Source organism: Natrix helvetica (assembly GCF_964273705.1).
Source record: "Natrix helvetica genome assembly, chromosome: 2".
Lineage (NCBI taxonomy): Eukaryota > Metazoa > Chordata > Lepidosauria > Squamata > Natricidae > Natrix > Natrix helvetica.
In genome coordinates, this window is record NC_138552.1 from 265,659,416 (window position 1) to 265,678,557 (window position 19,142).

General features: G+C 41.1%; 1 long non-coding RNA gene across 2 annotated transcripts; it reads left to right on the forward strand.

Annotated features, from left to right (window-relative positions):
• Positions 1-1,160: 1,160 nt before the first annotated feature.
• On the forward strand, positions 1,161-17,804 carry LOC309386763. Of its 2 annotated transcripts, none has more exons than XR_014174489.1 (3): positions 1,161-1,280; positions 3,268-3,397; positions 17,595-17,804. It is a non-coding gene; the product is annotated as an uncharacterized lncRNA (long non-coding RNA). The 2 variants fall into 2 exon arrangements; XR_014174490.1 differs by lacking the exon at positions 17,595-17,804 and adding an exon at positions 5,023-5,449.
• Positions 17,805-19,142: the final 1,338 nt, after the last annotated feature.

The window sequence follows — 19,142 nt, forward strand, 5'->3', positions numbered from 1 at the left end:
TGCAGACCCTGGTGAATATTATGTAAAACAATGCAAAAGTGCATACTCCCAAACTTACTTACCAGAGTATTTCCATTCAGAGAGAGCAATGGCCCACAAAGCACAGAAAAGTAGTAAGTCCAAGAAGTGAAAGAAAGGAAAGGAAACACTTCACACATTTCTGTCCCTATAAACCATCTTTGACTGCACTGTGTCCACCCCCACCCCACGTCATAAGTTCCCTTGTGTTGTTTACACTTATTCCTCCTCTTTCTCCTTTTAAGGTTTTCATGAATTCCATCCAACTAGATCTATCCTTGTCTTCCCCTTCTTCTCTGCCTGTTCATTCTTTAATAAGCTACTTGCTTTGGGATTCAGTCCTCATTCATTCATTCTCCCTATGTGACCAAACCAACCATCAGTAGCTAATTAATTAATAAACTATTTTGGCACAAACTTTTGAGGTGTTAGCAGGACATTCATTTGGGGGGGCGGGAGCTGCTTGCTTTGCATATTAAAATCCATTGTCACCAATAAAAAATGAAGAAAAAACAGACAGCCTTCAATATCTTTCATTAAAAGTTCTTATTCTCTGTGAACCTTTTTCTATACCTCTTCTAATGATTTATATTTGTTCATTTGTTTTATCTGTGGAGATATCTGCTAGCAGGTCATCTTCATTTAGGAGATTTATCTGATTGTTCAGTATATACATATACATAACCATACGCATATACGTGTACAGATCCTTTAAATGTTAATTACAATTTGCATATTTAACTTTATATTCATATGTACACATTTAACTTCTGGTTTCTACAGGTAAGGAATTATTATCTAACATGGGGTCAAAAATTATTTCCTCTAACCTAGGTAGTAAAAAGGCTAGCATTTTTATGCAAATATTTCTTCTCCTCCACCACCATCACCTCACTAAAATGATATCCAAAAGAGGGGGGAAATGTTGGAAATTGGACCACCTCTGCAGTAACCAAATTTAATGAATCATGCTCTGTGACCGTTTTGTTACTTCAAAACCAAAATCATTAGATTGGCAAATTACAGGAAGAATTTTACAATGACAATTGGTTTGTATCCTATTTTGCTTCAACTGCCACTGTGTCACAACTTCCCAAGAATGCTATAAATTGTGGATGGCAGCTTCCAGGTCAGACACTGAAAGACTGTCCTGTCTCTAGGTCTCTTGTAAACTTTCTTGGATTCTGACTTTCTAACAGAAACTATGAAGATCTCTCATTTCCTCTTGGCCGGTCTGTTTGTCCTCCTTCTGGTTTCTGCAGGTAAGGGATTAAAAAGAAAATGGGGGAACAAAGGAAGGAAATTTCTGGGTCTGATTTTCAGCCATGCATAAGAACTCCCTTTTCTGCCTCTGCCCTGGAATGAAAGCATCTTCCAGAACAGGGACAGGGTCTTCAGGCTTTGCTGTATCCTTGGGAACATCCTGGCTGCCACCCATGCAGGCAAATGTTCAGCCAACCTGGTAAAGGGGGGGGGGCAATGTACGACAGGTGAATGGGTCTTAGAACACAGCCTTAGTCTCTTTTAATGAAGTTGGGGTGAGTTGTGGTGGGGAAGAAAACGTATCTTTAAGTTCCTTTTAAACAAGGAAATGGCTAAGGTGTGTCAGGATGGAAAGACTGAGGGGTCACAAGGGATGACAGGCCTTTTAATTGGATGCCTCCTCTCAATTAATGGGCTATTCTGAAACTGGGTTCCCACACATCCTATTTGCCTCAAGGAAACCCTGAATGCTTTGTGTACTATTTGATGAAGAATATCCTTCTGCCTTTGAGGCCTGTCAATTCATATCAAAAGGAGAGTGAAATGGTCGATGTACAGCTAGCAACACCTTGGCCACAAACCAAGGGAGTGTTAGTGGAATCAGTGGAACAACTTGGCTCCAGAAGTTTTGAATGCTCCAACATTGGAAGTTTTTAAGAAGATGTTGGATAACCATTTGTCTGAAGTGGTGTAGGGTTTCATGCCTAGGCAGGGGGTTGGACTAGAAAACCTCCAAGGTCTCTTCCAACTCTGCTATTCTATTCTATTCTATTCTATTCTATTCTATATGTCATATAAGTAGTGCTTTCTATCTATCTATCTATCTATCTATCTATCTATCTATCTATCTATCTATCTATCATCTATCTATCTATCTATCTATCTATCTATCTATCTATCTATCTACCTACCTACCTACCTACCTACCTACCTACCTAATCTCTCTCTCTCTCTCTCTCTCTCTCTCTCTCTCTCTCTCTCTCTCTCTCTCTCTCTCTCTCTGTTTATCTCTCTATCTCTATCTTTTGGTTATCCCTTAGCAAAGAAGAATCCTGTGAGAAAGACGTGCTGCTTCCATGGCCAACAGGATCGGTTTCTTGGCTCCAATAATCTAGAAGGAAAATTGGAGATGAATTTTTCCTATTAAGATCCCAGGAATGCTGGGACTTCTAGTATAACGTATTTGAAGAGCACCCAGCTAGCTTTGCTTATGAGTATTTCAACAATTAAAGCTTTTTCCCAGGAAACAAGAGTTGCTGCATGATAATAATTTAACCAAAGAGTTATTAGCCACCTTTTGAGGAGACTCTAGCACTGGATTTCCTGCATTAAATGCAGGGTTGAACTAAACAGGTCTCCACTGCCCCTCCACTTTTATGCCATAAAAGAAGAGAAAAATCCTACCTTTTGTCGACAGTAGTTGAATCAATGCCATCCTTAAGGAAAAGGGAATTTGTCAGCTGACTTTGTCAATACTAATATTTGAGGGTTTTAAAAAAATCTTTAGGAACAAGATCCCAAGGAAAACCCCTATTCCCATTTCATCTCAAGCAGAGCGGCCATGCTCAATGGTCACAAAATGCTGAATATATTGTACATTTTCGGAAGAGAAAATGGGGAGAAGGGTGAAAGAGAAATAATATGAAGCATCTTGGTGGAGGGAAGGGGTCACTGAGTTTAAGTACTGCATCTTGCAACGTTCTGTCTTTCTGTCTGTCTTAAGTCTTTCCTGATTCCCTCTGTAGGCCACAGGCAGCTCCTCACAGGCCACTGGCAGCCTCATTCATAGTGGGAGAGAATGACGTTTTCTTAAAGGCTTCCCTATTTGTGAGATTCGCCACATTCTGCAAACATTTTGCTGCAACCTCACTCATTATTCTTCTGATTCAGATCTATGTTAATAAATATTCTCCTTGCTTCTTACTTTTCCTTGACTTTCTATCAAGAGTGAATTCTTTTTAAATAAGTCTCTCCACTTCTGTGCAGGATTTTCCCAAAACACAAAACCAAAATCTAGGACGGAATGCCACCAACAAAATGGTTTTTGCAAATTCTGGTGCAGATATCCCCTCAGACGACATGGAAAATGTGGTTTTTTTCGACGCTGTTGCATCAGGTATTTTTTTTTCTAATCAATTGACAGATTCTATAAGTTGCCAGGGAATGAAAGGTCTCTTCTTAAATCTCCTTGGGAACAGTGATCATATTCCTAAGTATAAGAGACTTTGTTTATACGGATAAAATATGCATTGTTAAAAGATGAGAAGTTTCCCATAATTCAAAGATAGATAGATAGATAGATAGATAGATAGATAGATAGATAGATAGATAGATAGATAGATACACACATACACATACAAATATACACACACACATATTTCTCTGTGTGTGGAGGTAAAATTTATTTCCTGCCTATCTAGTAATTTGGAGTGAAGGTAGGTAGGTAGGTAGGTAGGTAGGTAGGTAGTAGATAGATAGATAGATAGATAGATAGATAGATAGATAGATAGATAGATAGATAGACAGACAGACAGACAGACATTGTTAAAAGTTGAGAAGTTTCCTAGTTTCCCATAATTCAAAGATAGATAGATAGATAGATTGATTGATAGATGATAGATGGATAGATAGACAGACAGACAGACGACAGACTAGATGACACACACATACACACACATCTACACACACATGCACATATACACAGACATTTCTTTCTGTGTGAAGGTATAATTTATTTGCTGCCTATCTAGTAATTTGGAGTGAAGGTAGGTGGGGGGGAGAGAGAGAGGGAGGGAGAGAGAGGGAGGGAGGGAGAGAGGGTGGGAGAGAGAATGGACGGACAGACATGAAACTTCTCATCTTTGACCTTTAGCAGTTGTGTACATTTTTAACCAAAGTGCAGCTATATTGCCTGATATTTTCACTTTGTCAGATGTTATAATACTTTCCTGCAGTAAAATGATACTTATGATACTTTCCTGCAGTAAAAAAAGAAAATGGAACAGGGATGCATATACCTGGGGAAATGTACAAAACAGGAAAATTAACAGACAAATATACAGTACATAATTGTTGGAGTTTACATCTATTTGATGTTTTAGGGATGATTTCACAAAAAGTGCATCGTATGTAGAAACAGGTCCATAGAATGAAAGAACATGAGAGCTCTGTGTAGCACATCAATGGGAGTAATAGGAAAAGGTCAACCACAGAACACTACTAACATTCTAATGTCTCTTGATTCCAAGGCATGGAACAATTTTTCAGATTTTTAGGAATTTGGAGGATTCGTATGGGAATTTTCTACAGGGCTGTTTTGGAAAGAGCAAAGGTGGTTTACTCTCATATTCCACAGGCTTTGTAGAGAAGAATCAAACCAGGGCTTCTATTCATAGTTCAATCTCAGTCTCTAGGCCTGCCTTCCCCAGGCATTTCCAAGCACTCTCCACATTCCTAGCCTGGTTGGGCAAAGGCTATGCTTACGGTGATTGGACAGAGAGGCAAATTAACATAGGATAGAATGGGCTTATTTGGGGATTAAAGAAAAAGAGTATTGCTACTAGATGTAGCTTTTCTCTTCAATCCATATTGAAAGGGTGGTCCTCTTTAAAGTACTTGTAAAGGTTGGAATTTTACATTAAAGCATCTGAAGCTACTCCTAAATTTTAGATTATGCTTGAAACATAAAGAGTTTCTTGTTTGGCATTCAGCTTATTGTTTTAATTTGTTTATTTCCCTCAGATCACCACAAGTTCCACAAGGGAATCATACTGCAGCCTACTCACCGTCCACTTTTTGAAAGATCTGTTTTCTTGTTTGAGAGCCACTGAATCCTGCCTTTTCCCTGCCAGCATAGAATATGGCCCTGTTTCCAAAATGTCTTGGCCTGCAGTTAAAGATTGCCTGCTTTGCAATGGTTTCTATGAGTTCTCGCATTTGAAATCAAAATAAATAAACCATTCTTGCTTCCGGCATGCAAATTTAAAGATTGCTGCTTTTATGTATTTATAGGCACAGTCCTGGAGGCAACAGAGTAGAACAGGACATTCACTTTTTTTTTTATTTTGGGCTGATTGCATTGCATATTAAAATCCATTGTCACCAATAGAAATTGAAGAAGAAACATACAACATTCAATATTTTTCATTAAAAGTTGGTGTTCTCTTTGAACCTTTTTCTATACCTCTTCTAATGATGTATATTTGTTCATTTGTTTTATCTGTGGAGATATCTGCTAGCAGGCCATCTTCACTTAGGAAAGTTGTTTGATTGTTCAATATATAAATATACATACCCACACCCATGTACATGTACAGGTCATTTAATTGTTAATTAAAATTTTCATATTTATATGTACACATTTAACTTCTGTTTTTTACAGGTAAGGAATTATTATCTACCTTGCCGTCAATAATTCTTTTCCTGTAACCTAGGTAGTAAAAAGGCTTGCATTTTTATGCAGGTATTTCTTCTCCTCCTCCACCACCACCACCACCTCACTAAAATGATATCCAAAAGAGGGGGGGAAATGTTGGAAATTGGAACACATCTGTTCCAACAGTGTGTGGGATAATCAAAGCAGACCTTCTGTTCATAGGTCAGTCTCAATCTTTGGATGTATCTTCCCTAGATAGTATCAGCCCCGATGCTCTCAGTGGCTCGGGGCTGCCATTCTGATGGTGGGGCGATTCGCGGCTGGGTCATTTCATGACAGAGAACGCTATAGCACCTGATAGCCTGCCTGTGTCTATGCCTGGCTCATGCCTGCCATTCCACAAACTGTGTGAACCTACCGAACTTTTGCGGCTGGCTCCTTGGATGTGGGCACTCTGCTGGTGATGTCTACCAGCTGATAGTCAGCCCAGGTGCATGTGCAGTGAGCCTGCCCTGTCTTTAATATGGAGCGGGGCCAGCGCATGCACAGAAGTATAAGCCAACATGGTTTGTTGCATCATCAGCATGTATTATGTGCTTTGCGCACGTGTAGGAGAGGGCGGAGCATGGGAGGATTTAAATGGTGGAGGGAAATACAAAATTACAGGCTTGACTTTATTTCACTTGTGTTTTGCGTTGTGTGGAAGTACCAGAACAGGCTTATAAAGATTACATTTACCACAAACTACCTGCTTAGTTATCTTGTTTGTTTTCTTTACCTGAACGGGACCTGACAGAGAGGCTTTGTTGGACAATGGCTGTGCTTTTGGAGATTGGACAGAGATCCAATCCAATATTAGATAGAGTATCGAATATTATACAGTTTTTCTGCTCAACCCAATTTGAAAGTGTGGTCATTATCAGGGTTGAGAAGAGACTGGTGCAGCCAGTACATTGTTCCTCGACCCATGGAGCCCAAAGGGGGCCCATGAATGGGAATTTTTTTTGAGAAATTTACAAAACCAAATTTTTAAAAAAGAATAACAATATTGGATACATACTTCATACATTATATTTTGTGTATATAGCAAAACCACCTTGCAGCCTTGTTTGACAAAACCTTTACTAATCTGAAACTCAGAGACCAGTTAATTGTGTAATTTATTGAATTTTAATTTCGTTACTGATTTAGTTAAGTTTGCAAGTTTAGTTTCATTTCATTTATGAATGTATTTTATATTTCATTTCAGTTTATGAATGGTTATGAAATGTCATCTCAAAAATCCGGAGCTCAAAAATGTAAGGAAAAACAGAAACGTGATGAGATTAATAAAAAGGGGCTTTTTCAATTTGGCGTGAAATGCAAAACAAGCTAATCAAAATGTCCTCTTTTTAATATATTTGCAAGTATGTTTGAATGCAATTAGTACATGAAATTATGACATTATTGATTTATGTGTCCATGTGTAGGTGAGGAGGCCCATATTAGTCTTGTTCCAGCACTTAATAATCCTCTTGGTGGCCTTGGTCGTCATTATGCTAGAAAAGAAATGCTTGGACCTCAGCCTTAAAGCATCTACATTCTGAAGCTATTCTTAAAAATTAAATTCATGTCACAAACATAAGATTTCTCTTCTTTGACTTTCAACTAATTCTTTTAAATGGCTTGTATCCCTCAGTTCACAATTGCCAAGAAAATATCCTATTGCAGCTAGCTCACCATCTATTTTTTTTTTAAACATCTGAGAGGTCTTCTTGTTTGAGAGCCTGAATCCTGCCTTTTCCCTGCCAGTATAGAATACTGCCTTGTCTCCAAACTGCCTTGGTCTGCAGTTAAAGAAAGACTGTCTGCTTTGCAAAGATTTCTGTAAGTTCTTGCGTCTAAAATAAATAAATAAATAAATAAATAAATAAATAAATAAATAAATAAATCATTCTTGCTATTTTCAGCATTCAAAATAAAAAGTTGTGGCTAATATGTATTTATAAGTACAGCCCTGGAGGCAACAGAGTAGAACCAGTTCCAAGAAGGGCAACCAGGATGATTCACTCAGTTGCATGAAAACTGATGGAAGGACCTGGGCATGTTTAACTTTGAGAAGATGTGGGAGGATGGGAGTTTTCTTCAAGAAACTGAAGGGGTGCCACACAAAAGAAAATCAAGCCATCTTCTGTCTTATATTGGAGTGGAGGACATTGAGTAATAAATTTCATTTAAAGGAGGCAAATGTTGATTAGGAAAAAAATCCTAACAAAAAGAGAAGTTCAACCAAATGGCAATATAGAAACAATTTCATAATTTAATTTAATTTAATTTAAAGATATTCATTCGTTAAAGAAGTAAGAAAATTGTTATGTGTATAGTTTTCCCTCTGGTCCGCTGCACTAGGGGGCGCTGTGCTAAGCGCTGATTGGCTGACTGCTCGGACAGCGGCATATATAAAGGCTGTCAGAGCAGAGCTCAGCTGTTGCCTGTTAGCGAAGCGCGTGTATTGTGAATTGCCGCGTTGGCAACCTGTTAGCAATAAATTGTTAGCATTCTGTTAAGTCCTGGCTCGCCTCCATTTGTCCACCTGTGTTCTCCGCAAGATAGAACATTTGGCGACGAAGGTGGGATCCTCTGGAGGAGCCCAGGCAGAGCTGTGAGTCACTAACCACGAGCTGAATTCCCTCAGGGGAATCACTCGACGAGAGGTCGAGTGAGTCATTGTCCTCGCAGACTACGTTGGCTGAAAATCTACAGAAAAAGTTACCTCAGAGATGGCATCCATGAATACTTTTGCCGCCTTCAACGCGGCCACAGAGACTTGGGTCTCATATATTTCGCGTTTTGAATGTTTTTTAGAAGCCAACGGCTTCACAGATTTAACTGAGCAGCGAAAAAAGGCTTGTTTTTTAAATTTGTGTAGTACTGAGATGTTTAATTTGGCTGAAACCTTAGTTGCCCCACACTCTGTCCACGACATAACCTGGGACGTGTTAATGACCAAATTAAAGAATCATTACGCCCCATCGCTTTCCCGCACTACACGAAGATTTGCCTTTTACCGTAGGGTCCAGCGAGAAGGAGAATCCATAAATGATTACGTGGCTGCGTTACGAGCCGCAGCTATACATTGTAGATTTAGAGACCTAGATGAGGTTTTAACAGATCAGATTGTGGGAGGTGTTAGGGACCTCCGCATACAACGCCATCTACTGGCCAAACCCGAACTTGATTTGCAAACAGCCCTTGATGAAGCCAGGGCTGTAGAAATGTCAAATAAGTCCACAAACGAACTCCAGAGATTCTCAAACCCTCTACCTGTTGAAAAGACTACCGAGGTTCACCATGAAGACACTCTCGAGGACGCTGGAGCTGTCGGAAATGATGAAGTACATCGTCTGCGTGGGGAGCAACAAAAAGGGCGCCAGGGTAAGGCTGCATTCCGTGCAAGTTGCCCTGGGTGTGGGGGTAAGCATGATAGGGCAGACTGCCGTTTTAAGAACGTTGCCTGTCTCCGTTGCGGGAGAAGGGGCCATTTGGCAAGAGTTTGTAGGGCAGCGGCGCCTTGTGCAAGCGCGTTAGAAGGGAATTCTCCCAGCCCTAACCAAAGTTTCAAGAAGCCCTCTAATTTTAGCAGGAATGCTGGGTCTAGGAAACAAGATTCTTGTTTCACAGTCAATGATGACAGGGATGAGTCTGCTGTAGATCAGATCATCCATGCACCCAGGGGGAAAATATTCCTCAATGTCAGGATAGAGGGTAAACCATGTCAGATGGAGATAGATACTGGCTCAGCCGTGTCTATCATCTCATGGGCAGGAATCAGGAAAATTGTGCCAGGTATTTCACAGGCACGTCTATCCCCGTGCCCATTGAAGCTGAGGGACTTCCAAGGGAATTCCATTCCAGTACTAGGAAAGTTTTACTGTAAGGTATCATTTAAACAGTTTCACAAGAGGCTTCCCCTCATTGTAGTCAAGGGCCCCAGGCCAAGTTTATTAGGGTTGGAATGGTTTGAAGCTTTAGGTCTAGCCATAACTGGTATAGATCAGATTCAGACCACTCCACACCTTGATGCACTGATTAAGGAATTTCCTGAAGTTTTCGGGGAAGGTTTAGGAAAATATACTGGCACACCCATATCTTTCAATTTAGACCCCCAAGTGCCACCACGGCGGCTCAAGCCGCGCAGGGTGCCGTTCGCGTTAAAATCTAAAGTGGACGCTGAAATAGATAAGTTAATAGCTCAGGGGGTGTTAGAACCTATTGACCATGCCCGCTGGGAGACTCCCATTGTCATACCAGTGAAGCATGATGGGTCTGTGCGCATATGTGGGGACTTTAAATGCACACTTAATCGCGCATTACAGCAGAGTGCATACCCCTTACCAGTAGTGCAACATTTATTGCACTCACTGGGACAGGGAACAATATTTGCTAAACTCTAAACTTTGCTAACCTAGGTTAGAGGAAAGAATTTTTGACCCCATGTTAGATAATAATTACTTACCTGTAGAAATCAGAAGTTACATATAAATATAAAGTTAAATATGCGAATTGTAATTAACAATTAAAGGATCTGTACACGTATATGCGTATGGTTATGTATATGTATATACTGAACAATAAAACAAATCTCCTAAATGAAGATGACCTGCTAGCAGATATCTCCACAGATAAAACAAATGAACAAATATAAATCATTAGAAGAGGTATAGAAAAAGATTCACAGAGAATATGAACTTTTAATGAAAGATATTGAAGGCTGTCTGTTTTTTCTTCATTTTTTATTGGTGACAATGGATTTTAATGTGCAAAGCAATCAGTCCAAAATAATAAAAAAACATATGAATGTCCTGCTAACACCTCAAAAGTTTGTGCCAAAATAGTTTATTAATTAATTAGCTACTGATGGTTGGTTTGGTCACATAGGGAGAATGAATGAATGAGGACTGAATCCCAAAGCAAGTAACTTATTAAAAAATGAACAGGCAGAGAAGAAGGGGAAGACAAGGATAGATCTAGTTGGATGGAATTCATGAAAATCTTAAAAGGAGAAAGAGGAGGAATAAGTGTAAACAACACAAGGGAACTTATGACGTGGGGTGGGGGTGGACACAGTGCAGTCAAAGATGGTTTATAGGGACAGAAATGTGTGGAGTGTTTCCTTTCCTTTCTTTCACTTCTTGGACTTACTACTTTTCTGTGCTTTGTGGGCCATTGCTCTCTCTGAATGGAAATACTCTGGTAAGTAAGTTTGGGAGTATGCACTTTTGCATTGTTTTACATAATATTCACCAGGCCTGCATGAGCTGGCATCCTTCCAATATGCTGGATGCTTTGACAAGCAGCCAACAATACTTGATCAATTGGATGATGTGATAATGCCATTCAAATTGCCTCATTGGCCCTCCAGATGATTTCAGGAAGTTAAGCAACAAACCAAGTCTTCATAGGGTATAGCTAAAGAAATGTTTGATTCCATCTTCTGGTTGAAACAGATAACTGTTACTTTTGTTTTTCCTCCATTTCTAATTTTTTCCCCGAAGAAATACCAAACAGTTTTATTTATTGAGACTCCCATTGTCATACCAGTGAAGCATGATGGGTCTGTGCGCATATGTGGGGACTTTAAATGCACACTTAATCGCGCATTACAGCAGAGTGCATACCCCTTACCAGTAGTGCAACATTTATTGCACTCACTGGGACAGGGAACAATATTTGCTAAACTCGATCTGGCTCAGGCATATCAGCAGTTGCCTGTGGATGAGGCAACTGCTGAAGCCCAGACTATAGTTACGCATAGAGGCGCTTTTAAGTGCCACCGATTGCAGTTTGGGGTCAGCGTAGCGCCAGGGTTATTTCAGAACCTAATGGAAAGGCTTTTGCAAGGGATACCAGGCGTCGTGCCTTATTTTGACGACGTCCTGGTATCAGCCCGTTCGCTGGCGCACCTTATGGCCCGTCTATGAACCGTACTTCAGCGTTTCCGCGGTGCTGGGTTAAAACTAAAAACTACCAATGCCAAATCGCGGTTCCACAAGTTGAGTTTTTAGGTTTCTTAATCGATAAGAAAGGAATCCGTCCTACGCCTGCTAAGGTGCAGGCAATCAGCCAAGCCCCCTCACCAACAAACAAAGCCGAACTCCAAGCTTTCTTAGGGCTGCTCAATTTTTACAATATTTTTCTGCCTTATAAAGCGTCTATTGTGGAGCCCCTCCATCGATTGCTAGACCGTTCCGCAAAATGGTTTTGGGGAAAGAAAGAGGCCGCTGCTTTTGCTAATATCAAAAAGTTTTTAACCTCTGAGACTGTTTTGCACCAATACAGCGAATCCCTCCCGGTGACTCTGACTTGTGACGCATCACCCTACGGGGTCGGAGTGGTTTTAAACCACTGTCTGCAGTCTGGTTTAGAAGTGCCGGTCGCATTTTTCTCCCGCACCTTGTCTTCGCCCGAACGAAACTATAGCCAGCTCGATCGTGAAGCTTTGGCTATAGTAGCTGGGGTGAAGCGCTTTCATTCCTATCTGTATGGCCGTCATTTCCAAATAGTGACGGATCACAAGCCCCTGTTGGGCATCATCGCAGGGGACAAGCAAACGCCCCAGATCTTGTCTCCACGATTCACGAGATGGACGGTGTTCCTGGCAGCCTATGACTACACCCTGCTCCATCGACCCGGGAAGCACATCTCCCATGCTGACGCGTTAAGCAGATGCCCTCTACCCATTGCTGTCCAGGATCCTGCTCCTGCCTCCGACGTGCTCCTGATCGACGAAATGCAGTCGCCCATCACAGCAGCTGACGTGGCCTCACACACGCGGCGAGACAAGCTGCTCTCCAGGGTGCTGGCTTGGACTGAGCGTGGTTGGCCAGCCAAACCTCTGGGCACTGAATGGCAACCTTTTGCAACCAGACAACATGAACTCTCTACCCAGCAAGGTTGCCTCCTGTGGGGAAGCCGAGTGGTCGTTCCTGTTTCGCTCCAAGACGCGGTGCTGACTACGCTTCATGAAGGCCACCCCGGCATCGTCAGAATGAAATCACTCGGCCGCAGCTACGCTTGGTGGCCGGGCATGGACCAGGACATTGCACGGTGGGTCTCTGGCTGTGAAAAGTGCCAGGAGTCCCGACCTGCGGGTCCCAGAGCTCCCATACAAAACTGGGAGCAACCCAGAGCTCCGTGGTCCAGAATCCACATGGACTTGGCGGGCCCAGTAAAGGGCCAGGTTTTTATTGTTATTGTTGATGCTTATTCTAAGTGGGTAGAAATTGCTTTATTGTCTAGTACTACTGCCCCTGCCATTATTAAGGTTCTCAGAAGGGTTTTTGCTACCCATGGGTTACCGGATCTGGTGGTATCTGATAATGGTCCCCAATTTACTGCTGCCCTACTCAAAAAATTCTTTGACCAATTGGGAATCCGACATGCATTTGTGGCACCCTTCAATCTGGCGGCCAATGGCCTAGCGGAACGCGCTGTCAGATCTGCTAAACAAGCGCTGGCTAGGTTCGGTCCACTCAACTGGCAGGAGGACATAGACACTTATCTCTTTTGGCAACATGCCACCCCATGTGCCACAACTAATAAAAGCCCCGCTGAGTTATTAATGGGTCGGCGCATCAGAACAACACTGGACAGGCTTCACCCTGAATATGCCCCAGCAAAACCTCTTGACTCACACTGTCAATTAAAGGGTTTCTCTGTAAACGCTACTGTATATGCCCGGAATTACACCGGCCACCCACTTTGGGTAAAGGGAATCATTCGAAGAATCACGGGTCCCTGTTCGTATTTAGTAGAACTAGAGGACGGCCGAATATGGAGACGCCATATAAATCAATTGCGAAATCGGCAAGGGGAGGCAGACACAACTGGGGAACAACCAGGCCAAAATTCCGAAAACACACAAACACCTACTTCCAGGCCTACCACCCCAGAGCCACCTCAAAATAGAGCAAGGAGACCAAGTTACTTGCTTTGGGATTCAGTCCTCATTCATTCATTCTCCCTATGTGACCAAACCAACCATCAGTAGCTAATTAATTAATAAACTATTTTGGCACAAACTTTTGAGGTGTTAGCAGGACATTCATATGTTTTTTTATTATTTTGGACTGATTGCTTTGCACATTAAAATCCATTGTCACCAATAAAAAATGAAGAAAAAACAGACAGCCTTCAATATCTTTCATTAAAAGTTCATATTCTCTGTGAATCTTTTTCTATACCTCTTCTAATGATTTATATTTGTTCATTTGTTTTATCTGTGGAGATATCTGCTAGCAGGTCATCTTCATTTAGGAGATTTGTTTTATTGTTCAGTATATACATATACATAACCATACGCATATACGTGTACAGATCCTTTAATTGTTAATTACAATTCGCATATTTAACTTTATATTTATATGTAACTTCTGATTTCTACAGGTAAGTAATTATTATCTAACATGGGGTCAAAAATTCTTTCCTCTAACCTAGGTAGTAAAAAGGCTAGCATTTTTATGCAAATATTTCTTCTCCTCCACCACCATCACCTCACTAAAATGATATCCAAAAGAGGGGGGGGGAAATGTTGGAAATTGGAACACATCTGCAGTAACCAAATTTAATGTATCATGCTCTGTGACCGTTACTTCAAAACCAAAATCATTAGATTGGCAAATTACAGTAAGAATTTTACAATGACAATTGGTTTGTATCCTATTTTGCTTCAACTGCCACTGTGTCACAACTTCCCAAAAATGCTATAAATTGTGGATGGCAGCTTCCAGGTCAGACACTGAAAGACTGTTCTGTCTCTAGGTCTCTTGTAAACTTTCTTGGATTCTGACTTTCTAACAGAAACTATGAAGATCTCTCATTTCCTCTTGGCCGGTCTGTTTGTCCTCCTTCTGGTTTCTGCAGGTAAGGGATTAAAAAGAAAATGGGGGAACAAAGGAAGGAAATTTCTGGGTCTGATTTTCAGCCATGCATAAAAGCTCCCCTTCCTGCCTCTGCCCTGGAATGAAAGCATCTTCCAGAACAGGGACAGGGTCTTCAGGCTTTGCTGTATCCTTGGGAATATCCTGGCTGCCACCCATGCAGGCAAATGTTTAGCCACGGCAAATGTTTGGCAGATGAATGGGTCTTAGAACACAGCCTTAGTCTCTTTTAATGAAGTTGGGGTGAGTTGGGGTGGGGAAGAAAACATATCTTTAAGTTCCTTTTAAACAAGGAAATGGCTAAGGTGTGTCAGGATAGAGAGACTGAGGGGTCCTAAGAGATGACAGGCTTTTTAATTGGATGCCTCCTCTCAATCAATGGGCTATTCTGAAACTGGGTTCCCACACATTCTATTTTCCTGAAGAAAACCCTGAATGCTTTGTGTACTGCTTGATGAAGAATATCCTTCTGCCTTTGAGGCCTGTCAATTCATATAAAAAGGAGAATGAAATGGTCTATGTACAGCTAGCAACGCCTTGTCCACAAACCAAGGGTGTGTTAGTGGAATCAGTGGAATAACTTGGCTCAAGAAGTTTTGAATGCTCCGACACTGGAAGTTTTTAAGAAGATGTTGGATAATCATTTGTCTGAAGTGGTGTAGGGTTTCCTGCCTAAGCAGGGGGTTGGGCTAGAAAACCTCCAAGCTCCCTTCCAACTCTGTAATTCTGTTCTATTCTATTCTATTCTATCTGTCATATATGTAGTGCTTTAGATCAGTTAATCTATCTACCTATCTATCTATCTATCCATCCATCCATCCATCCATCCATCCACCCACCCACCCACCCACCCACCTAATCCTAGGACAGGCTTGACTTTTGGGCTCCAATAATCTGGAATGAAAATTGAAGATGAATTTTTCCTATTAAGATCCCAGGAATTCTGGGACTTCTAGTATAACATATTTGAAGAGCACCCAACTGGCTTTGCTGATGAGAGTTTCAACAATTAAAGCTGTTTACCAGAAAACAAGAGTTGCTGCATGATAATAATTTAACCAAAGAGATATTAGCCACCCCTTGAGGACACTCTAGCACTGGATTTCCTGCATTAAATGCAGGGTTGAACTTAACAGGTTTCCACTGCCCCTCCACTTTTATGCCATAAAAGATGAGAAAAATCCTACCTTTTGTAGACAGTAGTTGAATCAATGCCGTCCTTAAGAAAAAGGGAATTTGTCAGCTGATTTTGGCAATACTAACATTTATGGATGGTTAAAAATCTTTAGGAACAAGATCCCAGGGAAAACCCCTACTCCCATTTCATCTCAAGCAGAGCGGTCATGTTTAATGGTCACAAAATGCTGAATATATTGTACATTTTGGGAAGAGAAAATGGCCAGAAGGGTGAAAGAGAAATAATATGAAGGATCTTGGTGGAGGGAAGGGGTCACTGAGTTTAAGTACTGCATCTTGCAACGTTCTGTCTTTCTGTCTGTCTTAAGTCTTTCCTGTTTCCCTCTGTAGGCTACAGGCAGCTCCTCACAGGCCACTGTCAGCCTCATTCATAGTGGGAGAGAATGACGTTTTCTTAAAGGCTTCCCCATTTGTGAGATTCGCCACATTCTGCAAACATTTTGTTGCAACCTCACTCATCATTCTTCTGATATAGATCCATGTTAATAAATATTCTCCTTGCTTCTTACTTTTCCTTGACTTTCTATCAAGAGTTTTTTTTTTAAAATAAGTCTCTCCACTTCTGCGCAGGATTTTCCCAAAAATCAAAACCAAAAACTAGGACCGAATGCTACCAACAAAATGGTACTTGCAAATTCTGGTGCAGCTATCCCCTCAGACGACATGGAAAATGTGGTTTTTTTCGAAGCTGTTGCATCAGGTATTTTTTTTCCTAATCAATTGACAGATTCTATAAGTTTCCAGGGAATGAAAGGTCTCTTCTTAAATCTCCTTGGGAACAGTGGTCATATTCCTAAGTATAAGAGACTTTGTTTATACGGATAAAATATGCATTGTTAAAAGATGAGAAGTTTCCCAGTTTCCCATAATTCAAAGATAGATAGATAGACAGACAGACAGACGGACGGACAGTCGGACGGACGGAGGGAGGGACAGACATGAAACTTCTCATCTTTACCAGTTATGTACATTTTTAACCAAAATGCAGCTATATTGCCTGATATTTTCACTTTGTCAGATGTTATAATACTTTCCTGCAGTAAAATGATACTTAGGATACTTTCCTGCAATAAAAAAAGAAAATGGAACAGGGATGCATATACCTGGGGAAATGTACAAAACAGGAAAATCAACATTCAACTATACAGTACACAATTGTTGGAGTTTACATCTATTTGATGTTTTAGGGATGATTTCACAAAAAGTGCATTGTATGTAGAAACAGGTCCATAGAATGAAAGAACATGAGAGCTCTGTGTAGCACATCAATGGGAGTAATAGGAAAAGGTCAACCACAGAACACAAATAACCTTCTATTGTCTCTTGATTCCAAGGCATGCAACAATTTTTCAGAGTTTCAGGAATTTGGAGGATTCGTATGGGAATTTTCTAAAGGGCTGTTTTGGAAAGAGCAAAGGTGGTTTACTCTCATATTCCACAGGCTGTGTAGAGAGGAATCAAATCAGGGCTTCTATTCATAGTTCAATCTCAATCTCTAGGCCCGCCTTCCCCAGGCATTTCCAAGCACTCCCCACTTTTCTAGCCTGGTTGGGCAAAGGCTATTTGGGGATTGGACAGAGAGGCAAATTAACACTGGACAGAATGGGCTTATTTGGGGATTAAAGAAAAAGAGTATTTCTATTACATGTAGCTTTTCTCTTCAATCCATATTGAAAGGGTGGTCCTCTTTAAAGTACTTGTAAAGGTTGGAATTTTACATTAAAGCATCTGAAGCTACTCTTAAATTTTAGGTTATGCTTGAAACATAAAGTGTTTCTTGTTTGGCATTCAGCTTATTGTTTTAATTTGTTTATTTCCCTCAGATCATCACAAGTTCCAAAAGGGAAATATACTGCAGCCTACTCACCGTCCACTTTTTGAAAGATCTGTCTTCTTGTTTGAGAGCCACTGAATCCTGCCTTTTCCCTGCCAGCATAGAATATTGCCCTGTTTCCAAAATGCCTTGTCCTGCAGTTAAAGATTGCCTGCTTTGCAATGGTTTCTATGAGTTCTCGCATTTGAAATCAAAATAAATAAACCATTCTTGCTTCCGGCATGCAAATTTAAAGATTGTTGTTTTTATGGATTTATAGGCACAGCCCTGGAGGCAACAGTGTAGAACCGGTTCCTGGAAGGGCAATGAGGGTAATCAACTAAGTTACATGAAGAGTTATAGAAGTACCTGGCCAGGTTTAGATTTTAGAAGTGTATGTGAGGGAGAGAGATGTCTCTTCAGGGACATCACACACACACAAATGCAGGGTGGGGGAGAGAGAGGGAGAGAGAGAGAGAATCAAGCCTTGTTTTGTCTCACTTCAGAGCAATGAATTTCAGTTAAACGTAAAGGTTCCCCTTGCACATATGTGCTAGTTGTTCCCGAATCTAGGGGGCAGTGCTAATCTCCGTTTCAAAGCCGAAGAGCCAGCGCTGTCTGAAGACATCTCCGTGGTCATGTGGTCATACGATCATGTGGCTGGCATGGCTAAATGCCGAAGGCGCACAGAATGCTGTTACCTTCGCACCAAAGGTGGTTCCTATTTTTCTACTTGCACTTTTACAGGCTTTCAAACTGTTAGTGTTGGAAGAAATGTCCATCTGGGTTCAACTCCAAGTGGGGAAAAAGACACTGGAGACATGGAGGCTGCTTGGAAAGATGGTTTAATGGTGGACAGGACCACATGGCTTGAGATCCTGAGCAGAAAAAGTGATTACATGCTTCAATGTTGGGGAGAAGAAGAGAAGAGAAGGCTGAGATGCTGAGTCCCTGGTTTTAGGCCCTCTCTGGCCTTGGATCTTGAGCTTGTATTCTGATTGGTTGTCAGACTCCTATGGAGCCATGCAGGGGCAACTCTCTAGGCTGCGTTTTGAATCCAGGTTTGGTTGAGTTCCCAGATGCCATGTGGTGAGTGAGTGAAGGCTGAAGAGAAGAGAGCAAAGGGCTGAAAGTTCCTAGCTTTATACTCTCTGTTCGGCCCCACCTCTCTGTTTCCTGTTTCTGTGTAAGAAATGTATTCTGATTGGTTGTCAGACTCCCATTGGGACAAGTTTGAGTTTCCAGGTGCCATGTGATGAGTTTCTATGGAAGGCTAATACTATCATGCCTTAATCCCATCACCTTAGAGCAGGGACGTGCGGTCAGGGGAGGCAAGGGAGGCAGAGCCTCACCTCTCTTCATGAAATAATATTATATATATATAAAAATAATGTGTTATATTTGTACTGATAAATAAATAAAGGGAGTAAGGGTATGGCTAGCTGATGAGAGCTAATTAGCTCGAAATAGATCTATCCTAGTCTCCCTTTATTTATTTATCAGTACAAATATAACACAAATATAAAAGGCAACATTAAAAATAAAAATATGGTTTTCT